General features: G+C 52.5%; 1 non-coding gene and 3 pseudogenes across 1 annotated transcript; 3 read left to right on the forward strand and 1 right to left on the reverse strand.

Moving 5' to 3' along the window:
* Positions 1-399: 399 nt before the first annotated feature.
* LOC146720651 (large subunit ribosomal RNA) lies at positions 400-5,994 on the reverse strand (annotated as a pseudogene).
* A 6,393-nt stretch (positions 5,995-12,387) lies between these two features.
* On the forward strand, positions 12,388-13,413 carry LOC146720652 (small subunit ribosomal RNA; annotated as a pseudogene).
* Positions 13,414-14,225: 812 nt separating this feature from the next.
* On the forward strand, positions 14,226-14,380 carry LOC146720653 (5.8S ribosomal RNA). The gene has a single exon (XR_014925988.1). It is a non-coding gene; the product is annotated as a 5.8S ribosomal RNA (ribosomal RNA).
* Positions 14,381-15,405: 1,025 nt separating this feature from the next.
* The window catches only part of LOC146720654 (large subunit ribosomal RNA), a 3,360-nt pseudogene continuing 3,332 nt past the window's right edge, over positions 15,406-15,433 (forward strand).

Consider the following 15,433-nt stretch of genomic DNA (forward strand, 5'->3'; position numbering starts at 1 on the left):
CGCGGCGTGTTGCTTTCGCTGGGCGAGCGAGAAATTTTTCCAAGTCCGTTCGCGGCGTGTTGCTTTCGCCGGCGATCGAGAAATTCTTCCAAGTCCGTTCGCGGCGTGTTGCTTTCGCCGGCGAGCGAGAAATTCATCCAAGTCCGTTCGCGGCGTGTTGCTTTCGCCGGCGAGCGAGAAATTTTTCAAGTCCGTTCGCGGCGTGTTGCTTTCGCCGGGCGAGCGAGAAATTCATCCAAGTCCGTTCGCGGAGTGTTGCTTTCGCCGGCGAGCGAGAAATTTTTCCAAGTCCGTTCGCGGCGTGTTGCTTTCGCCGGCGAGCGAGAAATTCATCCAAGTCCGTTCGCGGCGTGTTGCTTTCGCCGTCGAACGTGTGGGGGCTCGTCTAACCGACAAGAAGAATCCCCAAGCCGAGGGCTGAGTCTCAACAGATCGCAGCGTGGTAACTGCTCTACCGAGTACAACACCCCGCCAGGTACCTAAGTCGTCTACAGACGATTCCGAGTCTCGACATCGAACTTGCGAAACCCATTATCGACCTTTAGACGCCGTGCCGTCGTAGCGGTGAGATCCCGACGACGGGCGAAGGCGCCGTACGGCAAACCGGGCTCGTGCGACGACCGGCCCGAGGACCGGCCGCCTAGTAGTGTCACATTGTTTTGAGCCTTTCGACTCACGAAACTCCTAGTGATATCATTGCCACCTTCGACTAGAGAGGATACGGCCTTAGAGGCGTTCAGGCATGATCCCACGGATGGTAGCTTCGCACCACCGGCCGCTCGACCGAGTGCGTGAACCAAATGTCCGAACCTGCGGTTCCTCTCGTACTGAGCAGGATTACTATCGCAATGACTAGTCATCAGTAGGGTAAAACTAACCTGTCTGATGACGGTCTAAACCCAGCTCACGTTCCCTGTTGCGGGTTAACAATCCGACGCTTGGCGAATTCCGCTTCGCAATGATAGGAAGAGCCGACATCGAAGGATCAAAAAGCGATGTCGCTATGAACGCATGGCCGCCTCAAGCCAGTTATCCCTGTGGTAACTTTTCTGACACCTCTTGCTGAAAACTTTTCAATCCAAAAGGATCGATAGGCCGTGCTTTCGCAGTCTCTATGCGTACTGAACATCGAGATCAAGCCAGCTTTTGCCCTTTTGCTCTACGCGAGGTTTCTGTCCTCGCTGAGCTGGCCTTAGGACACCAGCGTTATTCTTTGACAGATGTACCGCCCCAGTCAAACTCCCCGCCTGGCAGTGTCCTCGAATCGGATCACGCGGGAGTATTAACGGCGATCGGCCGAGGCCTCACGCCACTCTGACACGCTTGGCTCTAGAACACCGTGACCGCCGGGGCGCGAAGCCCTCGGGGCACGCGCTCCGCCTAACCGAGTAAGTAAGGAAACGATGAAAGTAGTGGTATTTCACCGGCGATGTTGCCATCTCCCACTTATGCTACACCTCTCATGTCTCCTTACAGTGCCAGACTAGAGTCAAGCTCAACAGGGTCTTCTTTCCCCGCTAATTTTTCCAAGCCCGTTCCCTTGGCAGTGGTTTCGCTAGACAGTAGATAGGGACAGTGGGAATCTCGTTAATCCATTCATGCGCGTCACTAATTAGATGACGAGGCATTTGGCTATGTTTCGTCTACGGTGCGCGACGACTGCTACAAAATCACAGTCGCCAAGTTGCCACCGACAACGATAATTCAGAGCTGCTTACTGTTGGTGTTCGCAGTCAACACCCTGGAGCGTGAAGGTCGGAGCTAGCCAAAGGCAGCTCGTACTTCACCTCGACCATTCACGCAATCATTTATACTCGCGCGATTGATGCGGAGGCCCCCAACTCTACGCGCCATCCATCATGCACCACCAGATGAAGCCACGTTCCGCCTTCCTTCGTTATAACGCGATGTCATTGCGTTAAAACGTTTCCAGTTCAGCCATGAGCCCCACAAAACTCGAGTCGTCAACGTTCGGAGCTGGGCGGACGTTAAACTCAGCTCTCGCAACTCAGACTGGCTTCGCGAGCTCCAGACACCTCTCCACGAAATTGTAATGGCGGTAAAACGAACATTATTTCGAGGTACTCCTGTGCGCTCCGCCACAGCGGCTGCCAGATCATTACATGATCGGTACTTCTCCACCTTACGCTCGTGGGACATCTCCAACGCGGTTTCGCTAGACACTACTTGCGCGTCTACGACCACTGCCTCAACACCCTTAGCGATGGTCAGGTCGGGCCGCCTCCGGCCGGCAGACGTCGAATACGCTTGTTCCGCATCGACGCGCTATCCCTTCTGCTGTAAATAGCCACCAACTTGACGGCATAGGTCGTCATGCCGCAAGATTCACCCTACGTGCGTTCTGAAGCAGCGTTGCACGCAGTGAGCCGGCGTCTCGGTTTCGGGACAACCGGCACGACAGGGATTATCGCGCCCATCACGACCTCTGGAGCATCTCGCTCTAGACGGTATGCAGTTAGCCCGTATGTGGTGATAGTGCACGTAGTCGGCACCTGGGATGGCATCGGCGCCAGCCGATACCCAGTAGGAGCTCAGGTTGGAGGCCGCAACCTCTCTGAGTCCACTCCCATCGCACGACTCGCGCAACCAGGCCGCACACTGCTGTCTGAGCTCAGCGGTTGTAGTCACTCTATGGCCCCGACCTCGCATCTGGTTTTCACACCAGACAAGCTGCCTAGCCACATACGTGGTTTCGGCAGCCGCGCATGCTGCGGGCAGAGTACTCCGACACATCCGCTGCAGTCGGTTATGTTTCAGAATTGGGATCAAAGTTCTCAATAGAGGCATTTCAAGCCCGCCACTCTGTATCGGCGCATGCAGGTATCCAGCAGGAACATCATGGGGAAAACGCAGCCATCGTCGCACCGCAATGCGTACGATGATATCCTTACCCTTGAGGGTTTTGGCCGAGACCGTACCCACTGTCCATCGGTGATAATACCGTGGAAGGAGACAGTCACGCAACAACCTCAGCCGCTGTTGCGGCTTAAGAGGAGCCCTCGTGAGTTGCTCGATGGCCTGAGCTAAGGGTGGATCGCTTGCGAGTTCCCTAGCACCTGTGTACTCGCAGCCCAGATACGTCCAGACATCGACCAGGGATCTTTGCGGTATCATCGCTCCCCCCACGGTGAAATAAGGTGTGGTGTCCACCTTCACCTTCTTGTCTCTGCCGGACGCCACCATGGACAGCACTCCGGTCTTTCTCGCGTTGATCTCGAGCCCATTTCGCATAAAGGCGTCATGAAGCCGTGTCAAGTTCTCCTGCAGCCCATCTCTGGTAGAGGCCAGGAGCACATTGTCGTCTGCGTAGCCCAGTGCATTGATAAGCCGGCCACCCAACCGATAGCCAACGTCCTCCGAGAGAATTCCTAGTGCTCTATCTACGACCAGATTGAACAGCAGGTGCGACAACGGATCACCCTGTCTCACGCCACGGCCGATCTTGATGGCCGACAGTTCCTTAGCGCTGACCCCCTGCAACTCGGTCAGCGCATTCGAATAGACAGCCCTTACGTACTCTCTAAACTCCCGAGGGAGCCCCAGCTCATCGAGAGTCGTATGAATAGCAGCGTGCGCAACCGTATCGAAAGCTTTCGACAGATCGACGCACGCCACATGCAGAGAACGACAGCGCCTCCGGGCGTCCCAAAGCACGGATGAAAGGACTGTGACGTTCTCACATACCCCGTCCACCGGCCGGAACCCCCTTTGGCGCCTGTCGAAGATGTCGAGGGCTGCCAATCTCTTTGCCAATATCTTGTGGAAGTGTCTTATTATAACGGATCCTATGCTGAGAGGTCGGTACTCCGTCGGACCTGGCCGATCGGACATACCCCCCTTCTCAAGGAATACCGTTCTGGTTGTGGCGATTGATGAGGGGATCGTCTCTGCCAGGAGCAGCAGATTGAACAGAAGCGCACGAAGAATCGCAGGAACAGCGTTCCACATCCTCGGCGTAATCTGGTCCAAACCGGGCGCAGTGCCAGTCCTTACGGAAATCCTGTTCACCTCTGCAGGTGTTATAGGATCCCAGAGAAAGGTCTTATCCGCCACAGGAACTGGATCCGTAGCAGCGCCATCGCCGAGACCTTCGAGGTGAATCCCTCTCGGGCCCGACGTACGGCCCCGGCCAGCACTCGCAGCCTGTGCCGCCTCCCCAAACGACTCACGCAAGTCCGTCATGTCTCCATCCGCACCGCTGGAGGCCTCATAATGGGGCGCCAGCAGTTAATGAATTTGACAGCAGACGGCCTCTCGCGCACCGAGTCGCCCTCGAGGATACGCGACAAACAGGACTTCTTGTTCTTTCTGTAGAGGGATTGCACAATTGCATACTCCCTCTTTCTCTTCTGCTCCTTGCTCTCTCGTTTAACTGGAGGACAGGGCTTCTTTGCCGAAACGCGTTGCGGAGGGCGCACTTGTGGCGGCCGAGGGAAGATCATGCCCAGCCATCTTTCGATAGCCAAGACGTCGACCCTCCCCGCCGTCAGAGCATCTCTTGCCGTGCCAGCAAGAGTATCAGCCTCGTAGCTACGGAACGCCGCACTCTGCTCTACGAGTGATTGTATCTTGTCCCGCAGCTTCTGAGAACTTTGTTCAGGGGGAGGCTGATGTGCGCTTTGATCGTCAGTACTAGCCTCAATGGCCGCAGGAATGGTGTTGGCTCGTGTCATCACCGCACCATCCCTATCGCCCTCATCGATCACAATCGCGCGACGCGATTGGATCTCTTGGCAGAAGTCTCTAACCATCACTCGGTAAGGCACCTGTCGCCGTTTACCCTTGACGGCTTCGAGACTTTTATTGGGGAACCTTGTCTCCAGATACTGGTTAATGAAAGGTTCCCCGGCTAAGGTGCCTTCAGCCTCAGCGCGTGCCATGAGTCTAATTTCCTCCACTTACCATCTAGCCTTTACGCGGTCAACATTGATAGCACAGTTGGCTTGTAGTGGGTGTGCACGTACTTTGTGGACACCAAGACCACGCATGTTCCGGAATCTCGCCGAACAATACTCACAGCTGACCATCTCCTCCTCTAGGCTGTCCACTTCAGCCTGGCTGGTCCTTATAGTGATTCGCGACGGACCAGCTGCGACCCCGTCAGGGTCCTCCGCACCTCTCGCGCGCTCACTCAAGCGAGCACTCGCACGCAGACACCGGGCCATCCTAGAACCCGGGACATCAGAATCATTCTTAGCTTTATTTATAATTTACTGCGTGTAGGGAGGCAAACGGATTGACAACCGAGAGCCCCCCAAAAAACCCCGGTCTTTTTTGGCCCCACAACTCACCATGACCGTAGGCGCATGGGCCGAAGCCCTTAGGGGCGCACTTCGCTGTATACTCGCTTAGTCGACACCTACCGAGTCTAAACTTCCAAAGTAGGCCGTTTCCGGGAGCACCACGAGGAGGTGGAGGTACAACTTGGACGTGAGAGGCTGAAGGTCCTTACCAGAGGACTTCGTTGGCGCATCACGAACCAACCACGACTCTCTCTAAGTACCATCGCGGCGTGTTGCTTTGAGGACCGAGAGAGTCATAGTTACTCCCGCCGTTTACCCGCGCTTGCTTGAATTTCTTCACGTTGACATTCAGAGCACTGGGCAGAAATCACATTGCGTCAACACCCGCGAGGGCCATCGCAATGCTTTGTTTTAATTAGACAGTCGGATTCCCCTAGTCCGTGCCAGTTCTGAGCTGAGCGTTGAATGGCGGCCGAAGAGGACGACCACGACGGCTCGCGCCGCCACGGAAGCCTCGCAGCAAGGAAGATCCGCGGGAGGCCAAGGCACGGGACCGAGCTCGGATCCCGGGACCGGCGCGAGAACGCCGACCGTTCACCTCGCCCAGGCCCGGCACGTCAGCCAGACCCGCTTCCCGACCAAGCCCGACACGCCCCGCTCCTCAGAGCCAATCCTTATTCCGAAGTTACGGATCCAATTTGCCGACTTCCCTTACCTACATTATTCTATCGACTAGAGGCTCTTTACCTTGGAGACCTGCTGCGGATATGGGTACGAACCGGCGCGACACCTCCACGTGGCCCTCTCCTGGATTTTCAAGGTCCGAGGGGAAGATCCGGACACCGCCGCAACTGCGGTGCTCTTCGCGTTCCAAACCCTATCTCCCTGCTAGAGGTTTCCAGGAAACTCGAACGCTTATACAGAAAAGAAAACTCTTCCCGGATCTCCCGACGGCGTCTCCGGGTCATTTTGGGTTACCCCGACGAACACTCTTACGAGGGCCCGAATTGTATGCGGTTCCGCTGCCGGGTTCCGGAATAGGAACCGGATTCCCTTTCGCCCGACGGGCGTGTGTCTTTCGTATAATATTTATTATTATTTCTCGACACTCGAGTATATTGTACGCCGTCATTGACATAGGATTTCTTCTAGGGCTTAGGATCGACTGACTCGTGTGCAACGGCTGTTCACACGAAACCCTTCTCCACGTCAGTCCTCCAGGGCCTCGCTGGAGTATTTGCTACTACCACCAAGATCTGCACCAACGGCGGCTCCAGGCAGGCTCGCGCCCAGACCCTTCTGCGCTCACCGTCGCGACCCTCCTACTCGTCAGGGCTTCGTGACGACGCGAGAGGCTGAAGGTCCTTACTAGAGGACTTCGTTGGCGCATCACAAACCAACCACGACTCTCTCTAAGTACCATCGCAGCGTGTTGCTTTGAGGACCGAGAGAGTCATAGTTACTCCCACACAATCCTTTTTGTATTCTTCTATTTCGATTGGATCCGGATCGTCACAGTTTTTAAGTATGAAATCTTCTTTGAGATCTTCAAACTTATATTCCCTGTCTACGTCATAAATTATAAGAGTAGGATTTATTTTCCTTGGCTCCTCTACTTTCAATTTCTTTGTTGTTAGGTTTATTCTTTTCACAAAGTCCCCGTCTCTTTCATCTACCTCCACCACTACTCCTTTTCCTCTTATTTGCCTTATTGCCTTTATCCTCAGCCTTTTATTTGTACTTGTCAGTTCTTTTATAACCTCCTTCTTTATTACACTATTCATTCTCGCATCTTCGTCTTCTTTTATAGGTTTAATTAGTATTACTTTGTGCGTAGTATCTGACTTCCTTTCTTTTTCTTTTACAGCACCTGTAGCAGTCCTTGGAGTTCCTGCCGTAACATTGGCATAGAAGAGTCCTTTAGGCCTCAAGTCAGCAACAGCTTGGTAAGCAGCTTTCCATTTTTCTTTTTCTAAAACTACATTATGTAGTCTATTTTCTAGTACTGCCTATTTGGACAATATGTATTTTATTGCAGATTTTGTTATTTTGTTGTTATCATTAAACATGAATGTCTCGAGCTGTTCCTTTGTCTCCATCATCTCCTCTACTTCATTTACTCCTGTGCTTTGTTCTAATCTTTCATATCCATCCTTCTCATTTTCAGAATCACTCAGCCTTGTGTTCCCTTCATGCGTCTCTTCAGTGTCTTTTTGGGTACTACCCGAAGGAGGTGGTGATCTACTTACAGATCCCCTTTGCGCAAACAGCAATTCTCTTTTTCTTTCTTTTTCGGCGTTCAGAGTTTCGGTTACTTTCGTGCCAGCATTAGTCGTTACCAAAGTATCAGCCAAGTTTTTGTGTTTTTGTTTGAGTTTTGTTCTTTCCATGTATATCCCACGAGTATGGCAGGAAAAAAAATGTCCACTCAGGCAGAGCCTCCATCACCTGGGTAAGGCGACTTATATACCACAGAGGTTGCGCCAGGTGCCCCTGGGGGATCGTTTGCGGTCGCGCAACTTAATCTCCCCGCGGCCATGCAGCCCCAGACACGATGCCTCCTATCCTGGCTTGACAGGGACCTCGGGGCCCCGGGTGCGTCATGCCCGTACTACTGTCGAATTGTCAATAGCCTCCTGGGGAAAGTAGATAGGAACAGATGTCCCTGGTTGATTTAACGTGCGGTACCTGCTCAGAGAGCTTAATCACACGACCCCCATGGGTGCGGAATTGGGATAAGCCCAATCAGCTCGTTCCAGCAGGCCAGGAACTACCAGTAGCGCCTCCGAGTTTGTAGGACACTTCGGCAACCCACCGGTTGGGGCGAGCGCCTGTCCAACGCTCTACCAGCTGTGCAGGACTGGTGCCCGAGCAGATACGCTGCTCACCCGTCGAGGCCCGAGAGCCCCTAACCAGCATGCGGCTTCAACCACTACCCCCACGAGTCCGACCTCAATTGCCGGGACGAGGGACGAATCCCCCTGGGCAACCCGACTCCCGTGGTACCAGTCAAGATCACTGGTTGGATCTTTGTGGCCGAGACCACTCCCAGCTTTCGGAGGCCTACACCTCCCAGGCAGTGGTCGGCCTATGTTCCTCGGGAACATCGGCTTCTCTTATCCTCCTTTCAGCATCGCCCTCCTTCTCTGAAATACAATCTTCGCATACACACCAACACTTTCATACCTTTCCTTACATTCCAACATGCGACTCACATCCACACTGCCATTCTTCCGCACAATCACACCCCATTCACTCAGGTTCCTCACATCACCATACATTGGACACTCAACCAACACATGCTTTTAATTCTCTCTCTCCGCTCCGCATGCACAGCTCTCACTCTCAGACAGACCACGCTTATACAGGAATTCATTCAAACTTTCATGCCCTGTCAGGATATAGCCCAGGCTCAAGCTAGGCTCGAACTCTCGGCACTCACCCGCGAACCTTACATTCTTTATAAATTCATACGTCACTCTTCCTTTCTCGCACTTATTCCATCTATTCTGCCACATCTCATACAGCCTTTCACTCACCAATTCCATACATCCTTCCACACCTCTCTCACGCAAGTCACTATCATTCACTACATCATACTCACTCATACTTATTCCCTTTCTCACCTTATACAACACTCCTCTTCTCACGCACTCCAGGTCCCACGGCAAGCCACCCATAAGGACTTGCATGGCCGCCGTGGAGACCGTTCTACATACATTCAGACACGCACTCAACACCACTCGCTGGCACCTATTTATGAGCTCCCTCGCATATTCAAATCTCATCACTTCATACCATACACTCGCTCCATACATCACACACGACATGAACAGACCTTTATACAACACAGTCACAGCTTTCTTTCGCAAACCCCACTCACTTTTCAACACGCGTCTTAATTTTCCCACCACATTCATACATTTCTTTCTCAGACACTCCAGATGCAACCTGTAGTTCATCCTTTTACTCACACAAACACCCAGATATTTCACGCTCCTCGCATACCTCACGCATCTATCATTCACTCGTACATTGGGAGGCCTCGTCCCAGCCATACTACCTTTTATCAACATCATCACAGTCTTGTTCTCAGACACACTCACACCTACTTTCACTCCCCATTTGTACACCATTCTCATCCACTTAGTACCCTTTCTCTCCAACTCCGCTCGGCTCTGTCCTTCCACGACCAACAACAAGTCATCCGCGTACGCAACCACTTTACATTCATTCTCACGCAGCCGCCACAACAGTTCATCCATCATTAGGTTCCATATAAATGGATCACAGATGGAGCCCTGCGGGCAGCCACGCTTTACGTCTTTCCACACTGTGTCACATGCACCCATCATGCATACACGCCTGCCGCTAAAATAGCTCTTCCATAATTCAATTTCTTCACATTCAATCTCACGCAATTTCTCGATCACACATTCCCACTCTAGGTTATCAAAGGCTCCTTTGAAGTCCACGAACACTCCTAACACATACTTTCTCTCCGACCCATTCACCCAGTCATGCACTCGATTCCATGCATCCTCGTTAGACCGATTCCTTACGAATCCGTACTGGGCGTCACACATTCTTCCACCCATCGTTCGCTCGAGTCTTCCAACCATCATTCGCTCCAACACTTTCCCCAGCACGGACAGCAGTCAAATGGGCCTATAAGACCCAAGGTCCGACCTAGGTTTATCGGGAGACTTCAATAACACTACCACCCGCGCAGTCTTCCACGCCGGGGGGAAACACGCTGTATTCAGACATACATCATACATTCTTTTCATCCATACCGGGACAGCACGCCAAATCGCTCGCAACATCTCAGCACTCACACCATCCATATCAGGTGCCTTACCCACTTTCATCGATCTCACTGCCACATCCACTTCGCTCCATTCAAACTGCTTTTCTTCCTCCATCACGTCTCCCCTGTCGTCTATCGCCACGTTCGTCCTTGCTGCCGGGAAGAATCTCTTCATTAGCTCATCCGCGCTTTCTTTCCATGTACTCGTCACTCTATCACCCACTTTTATGCCACTTAATCTTACCCTATCACGCTTTCCCATGCACACCTTATATACATCGCTCCATGGATCCCTCTTCCCAGTTATGCACACAAATCGCTTCCAATTTTCCTTTTTCACTCTTCGCATTTCCTCCTTATACTCCCGCAAAACATACTTATATTCATTCATTCTTTCTTCCACTCTGCTTCCATTCCTCTTTCTCGCACGCTGGTAGGCACGTCTGCTCCTTCCTACAGCCTTCTTCAGTTTCTCAAGCTCATTTGTCCACCACACAAGCTTTCTAGCATACACAGGTTTACCCTCTTCATCCATCGATCATTCGCACTATGGATCCATTTCATCATTCGCTCTACACAGCTCTGCGCATCCGCTTCGTCTATGGCGCTCGCTGCATCCTCTAACGCACTCTCTCGCATATCACACATATATCCTTCCCAGTCTACGTCCTTGCACACCCATCTACGCATGCCCTCATTCGTACCTACATTCTCTCTGTGTACCATCCGTATTAACAATACGTTATGGTCACTCACTCCCCAGTCGGCTTTACTTCCCACTCATCCCGGCACCCTCCATTCACGCCGTTCACGAAAGTGACATCGATGTCACTTTCCCCATTCGGCCCGCTGAACGAGTAAAACTCGCTTGGCTCATTCAACAACATTCATCCTGCTCGCAATCATCAATTCCTCAATCACTCTACCACGCGCTTCACTTTCTCTGCTGCCTCCACCCTTGCTATACCACAAGGGAGAGACGGCATTCGCATCCATACTTATCAGCAGACGCTTTCTCCCGGCCGTCTCACATACTCTGTCCATGTACGCCAAGTACGGCTCGATACACTTACCATACTGGCAATACGTGGACACCACATACATTTCGCCAAAGTCCCCCTTCAACCACACACTCACTCCAAGCTCATTCGTACACTCTCCCACGCACATCACGTCTAACCTAGAGTCATTTACCACCACTGCTGCTTTCACCGTCCCACTTTTGCACACAATCACATCCATACCTATGGGCAAGCCCACCACACGTCCATGCCTTTCATACGGTTCTTGCAGCAGTGCTACACTCACTCGACGTTCGCGCATCATCTCACCCAGATCACACATATTTGCATACGCTCTCTGGCAGTTATACTGCACCACATTCACGCACCATTCATTCGTCATTTATTCTCGCTTTCTCTCTCTCTAACGCTCTCACGTATTCCGGACACACTTCGGACAGAACCGAGTGATCACATTTGCTCCCTTTCAGCTTACAGTTTCTACACACACTTTCTTTTTTACAATCTCTCATCATGTGTCCTACACATCCACATTTTTGGCACAGTCTTTCCTTTTCAGTGCATTGCCGCATTATGTGCCCAAATGCGAAGCACTTGTGGCACCTCAGCACACTGAAAAACTCTTTCACCCTAAAGGCCTTCCAATGCACAAACACTCGTCCGTTACTACAGAGCACATTTCTTATTGCACTCGTAACTTCTAATATCACATTTCCGCAGGTTGCATCTTTCTTCGCATTCCTACTCACAACACGCACACGTTCCATAAATACTCTCTCATCCACTCGCCCTTTCAAGCTCCTCTCATACATTTCTCTCATTAACACTTCACTCGCCATATCATTCGGCACATCGTACAAGATGATCTTTGGGCCTATCTTGCGAGGCAGCTCAACCTTTAGGCCAGCATTCTTAAACTGACCACACTCTCTTATTCTTTTTAACTCACTCTCGCTCATCGTCTCAATCGCTACACCTCCATTCCTCACTTTCCTCACCGCTTTCACACGCACATTCAGTGACTTGCTCACATGCTTTATCATTCTCTCCTTTACTTCCTCAATTGTCACATTCGCACTTGCATCATCCGCTCTCACTATTACCGCATAACTCTTCTCTTTCGTTTTTACTTGTTTTCACATTCACTTCCTGTACCTTTTCAATCACGCTCTTTTCAACATTTTTCGCACTCACGCTCGCTTAGCTCATTCCACTTCCGCCGTAGGCTTAATCCCGACTCGCTCGACGCATACACTCATCCAGTTTCCCCTGTATTCTCTCATTTTTGCACAACAGTTTCATCATCTGTTCCTCATATTCTCCCACAATGTCCAGTATTTTCTCACTCGCACTCTTTGAAATTTTGTTCGTTTCCGTAAACAGGAATTTACGGAGTCTCGCACCAATTACTCTCATACACGCTATCTCACTCACTTCCGCAACGCTCTCATTCTCTCCCTCATTCATAAATCAAGAACGAAAGTTAGAGGTTCGAAGGCGATCAGATACCTCCTTAGTTCTAACCATAAACGATGCCAGCTAGCGATCCGCCGAAGTTCTTCCGATGACTCGGCGGGCAGCTTCCGGGAAACCAAAGCTTTTGGGTTCCGGGGGAAATATGGTTGCAAAACTGAAACTTAAAGGAATTGACGGAAGGGCACCACCAGGAGTGGAGCCTGCGGCTTAATTTGACTCAACACGGGAAACCTCACCAGGCCCAGACACCGGAAGGATTGACAGATTGATAGCTCTTTCTTGATTCGGTGGGTGGTGGTGCATGGCCGTTCTTAGTTGGTGGAGCGATTTGTCTGGTTAATTCCGATAACGAACGAGACTCTAGCCTGCTAAATAGGCGTACCTTATGGTATCGCGAAGGCCCCCGGCTTCGGCTGGCGGGTTTCTACTACCAACGTACAAACAAATCTTCTTAGAGGGACAGGCGGCTTCTAGCCGCACGAGATTGAGCAATAACAGGTCTGTGATGCCCTTAGATGTTCTGGGCCGCACGCGCGCTACACTGAAGGAATCAGGGTGTGTTCCCTGGCCGAAAGGCCCGGGTAACCCGCTGAACCTCCTTTGTGCTAGGGATTGGGGCGGAATTCCCAGTAAGCGCGAGTCATAAGCTCGCGTTGATTACGTCCCTGCCCTTTGTACACACCGCCCGTCGCTACTACCGATTGAATGATTTAGTGAGGTCTTCGGACTGGTGCGCGGCAATGTCTCGGCATTGCCGATGTTGCCGGGAAGATGACCAAACTTGATCATTTAGAGGAAGTAAAAGTCGTAACAAGGTTTCCGTAGGTGAACCTGCGGAAGGATCATTAACGTTCCGGAGGTCCTGCTCTGCGTCGAGAGTCCTCTCTTTTGGGAGAGACGCGCGCTCGCAGCAGTCGGCGACTGAATGGACGCGCTGAAAAGGCGCTCTCAGAGAAAAAGGAAATAACGGATTTGACGGAATTTGTTGTTGTGTTTTGATATAACGACTGACGCCGTCGCGCCTCTCTGACCGAAAGTAGTCGGCAAGCAGAGCAGCGCGCCCGGCGGTGTTCGACGACGATTCGGAGCGAGACGCTTCGCGATCACGCTCGTGTGTGTGCCATTCTCCGGCCACACACACACACACAGAGCGTCCATTCGGCGTTGAGCGCGAACCGGTGGTAACCTATGCCCGCGCACGCGTGTGTGCAGCACCCACGACATTCGTCGACGCGCGCCCTCCCCGTTGTCGCGGGGCAGCGGTCAGCGTGCCGAGAACACACGGTGTGCGACCGCGAGTGCCGAGCGAGAGGACCCCCATATATTATTATAATATATATATATAACACAGAGAAGGGATCGATGATATTTCGACCAATCTGTCAACTGTGTCGGTCCGACGGTTTCTTCAAAGAGCTTCCGCCCCGGCTCTCCCGTTGCGGGAGAGACGCATCGAACGAGAAACACACAACACTCTCTTTGTGCCGTAGCCTTCCCTGGCGGGAGGCGGCGGTCCGCGCGCGTCCTCGGACGCGCGCGGACAGGCTGATCGAAGAGCCACCACGATTATTCTCTCTCTCTCGTCCGAGAGAAGAGACCACGATGGTTGAACGAGAAGCGCGTTTCTTCGCGAACGCATAAATTTCGAACGATTACCCTGAACGGTGGATCACTTGGCTCGTGGGTCGATGAAGAACGCAGCTAATTGCGCGTCAACTTGTGAACTGCAGGACACATGAACATCGACATTTCGAACGCACATTGCGGTCCACGGATACAATTCCCGGACCACGCCTGGCTGAGGGTCGTTTTAGTACCCCTAAACTGTTTGCGTCCGAAAAGCGCGCACGGCCACGACGCGGGCGACCAGAGAATGGCGCGCGCGTCGCCTGTGCCCTGTGCAACGCTTACAATGGGCGTACGAGCAATCGTTGGACGTTCGCCCGAGGTGTCTGTGCCGCGCCGACCGGCCGCGGTGCAAATCCTGGCGTCGTCTGAAATGACACACCGAAATAATAATAATGAGGAGGAGAAGCGCACAAGCGTGTAAAACGTTGGCGAACGCGCGCCCAGAGAATGCTGCGCGAATTAAGAGGGGGAGCGTGTTTGTGTATCCAAGTCGTGTGTGTACGCGAGAGCCGAGGAGAAATGGGATAAGAGTAAGAGCGCGCGCGAAGGGAGCAACAAACGGCCAAAAAAAGGGTCAGGACGGTAAATGGCACCGCTTTCCCTAGAGCGGCGCGTGCGTCGTTGTCTCCCGAAAGTAGGTAGCGCTTGTCTCACCGTCTCTCCTCTCCGTACATCACACAGACTGACCGGACTGCTCTTGCACTCTGTGCCGCGTCTCTCGGTGCGATAGCGCTCGCGCGTCTTATGCCGAGGCGCCCTTGCCCGCACACATAACGGTATTACGGAGAAATATACGGCGCGTCGTCGTCCGGCGGAGAGAGCATTCGTAATCCTTTACCTCTTTACGGAGAAGGGTTTGAATCGCGAGCCGACCGCGTGTCCGAGACCACGAAATTTTCGTAAAGCGAAAAAAGGGGACCGGCGCGCCGCGTCGTGTACTCGTCGAATCGATTCCGCCCGAATTTCGTATATAAAAGAGAAGGGGGAGCCGAGAATCTCGAACCCCGCGATATATCGTCTCCATTATCACCAACGAGTGTGTGTGCGGTTAGCGCCCCGGCGATTTGCCTTCTCGCATATTTCGTGTGCTGCCGCTGCTGCTCTCTCGTCGACGCTCTCTCTCTCTCCCTCTTATATATTATAGAAGAGAGACGACGATGAGCGACGCGGAGGAGGCAAACGGCTACGAAAACTCACTATGCGACGACCTCAGAGCAGGCGAGATTACCCGC

The sequence above is a fragment of the Nylanderia fulva genome, unplaced genomic scaffold (assembly GCF_048542155.1).
Source record: "Nylanderia fulva isolate GAGA-0341 unplaced genomic scaffold, ASM4854215v1 Scaffold642, whole genome shotgun sequence".
Classification (NCBI taxonomy): Eukaryota; Metazoa; Arthropoda; class Insecta; order Hymenoptera; family Formicidae; genus Nylanderia; species Nylanderia fulva.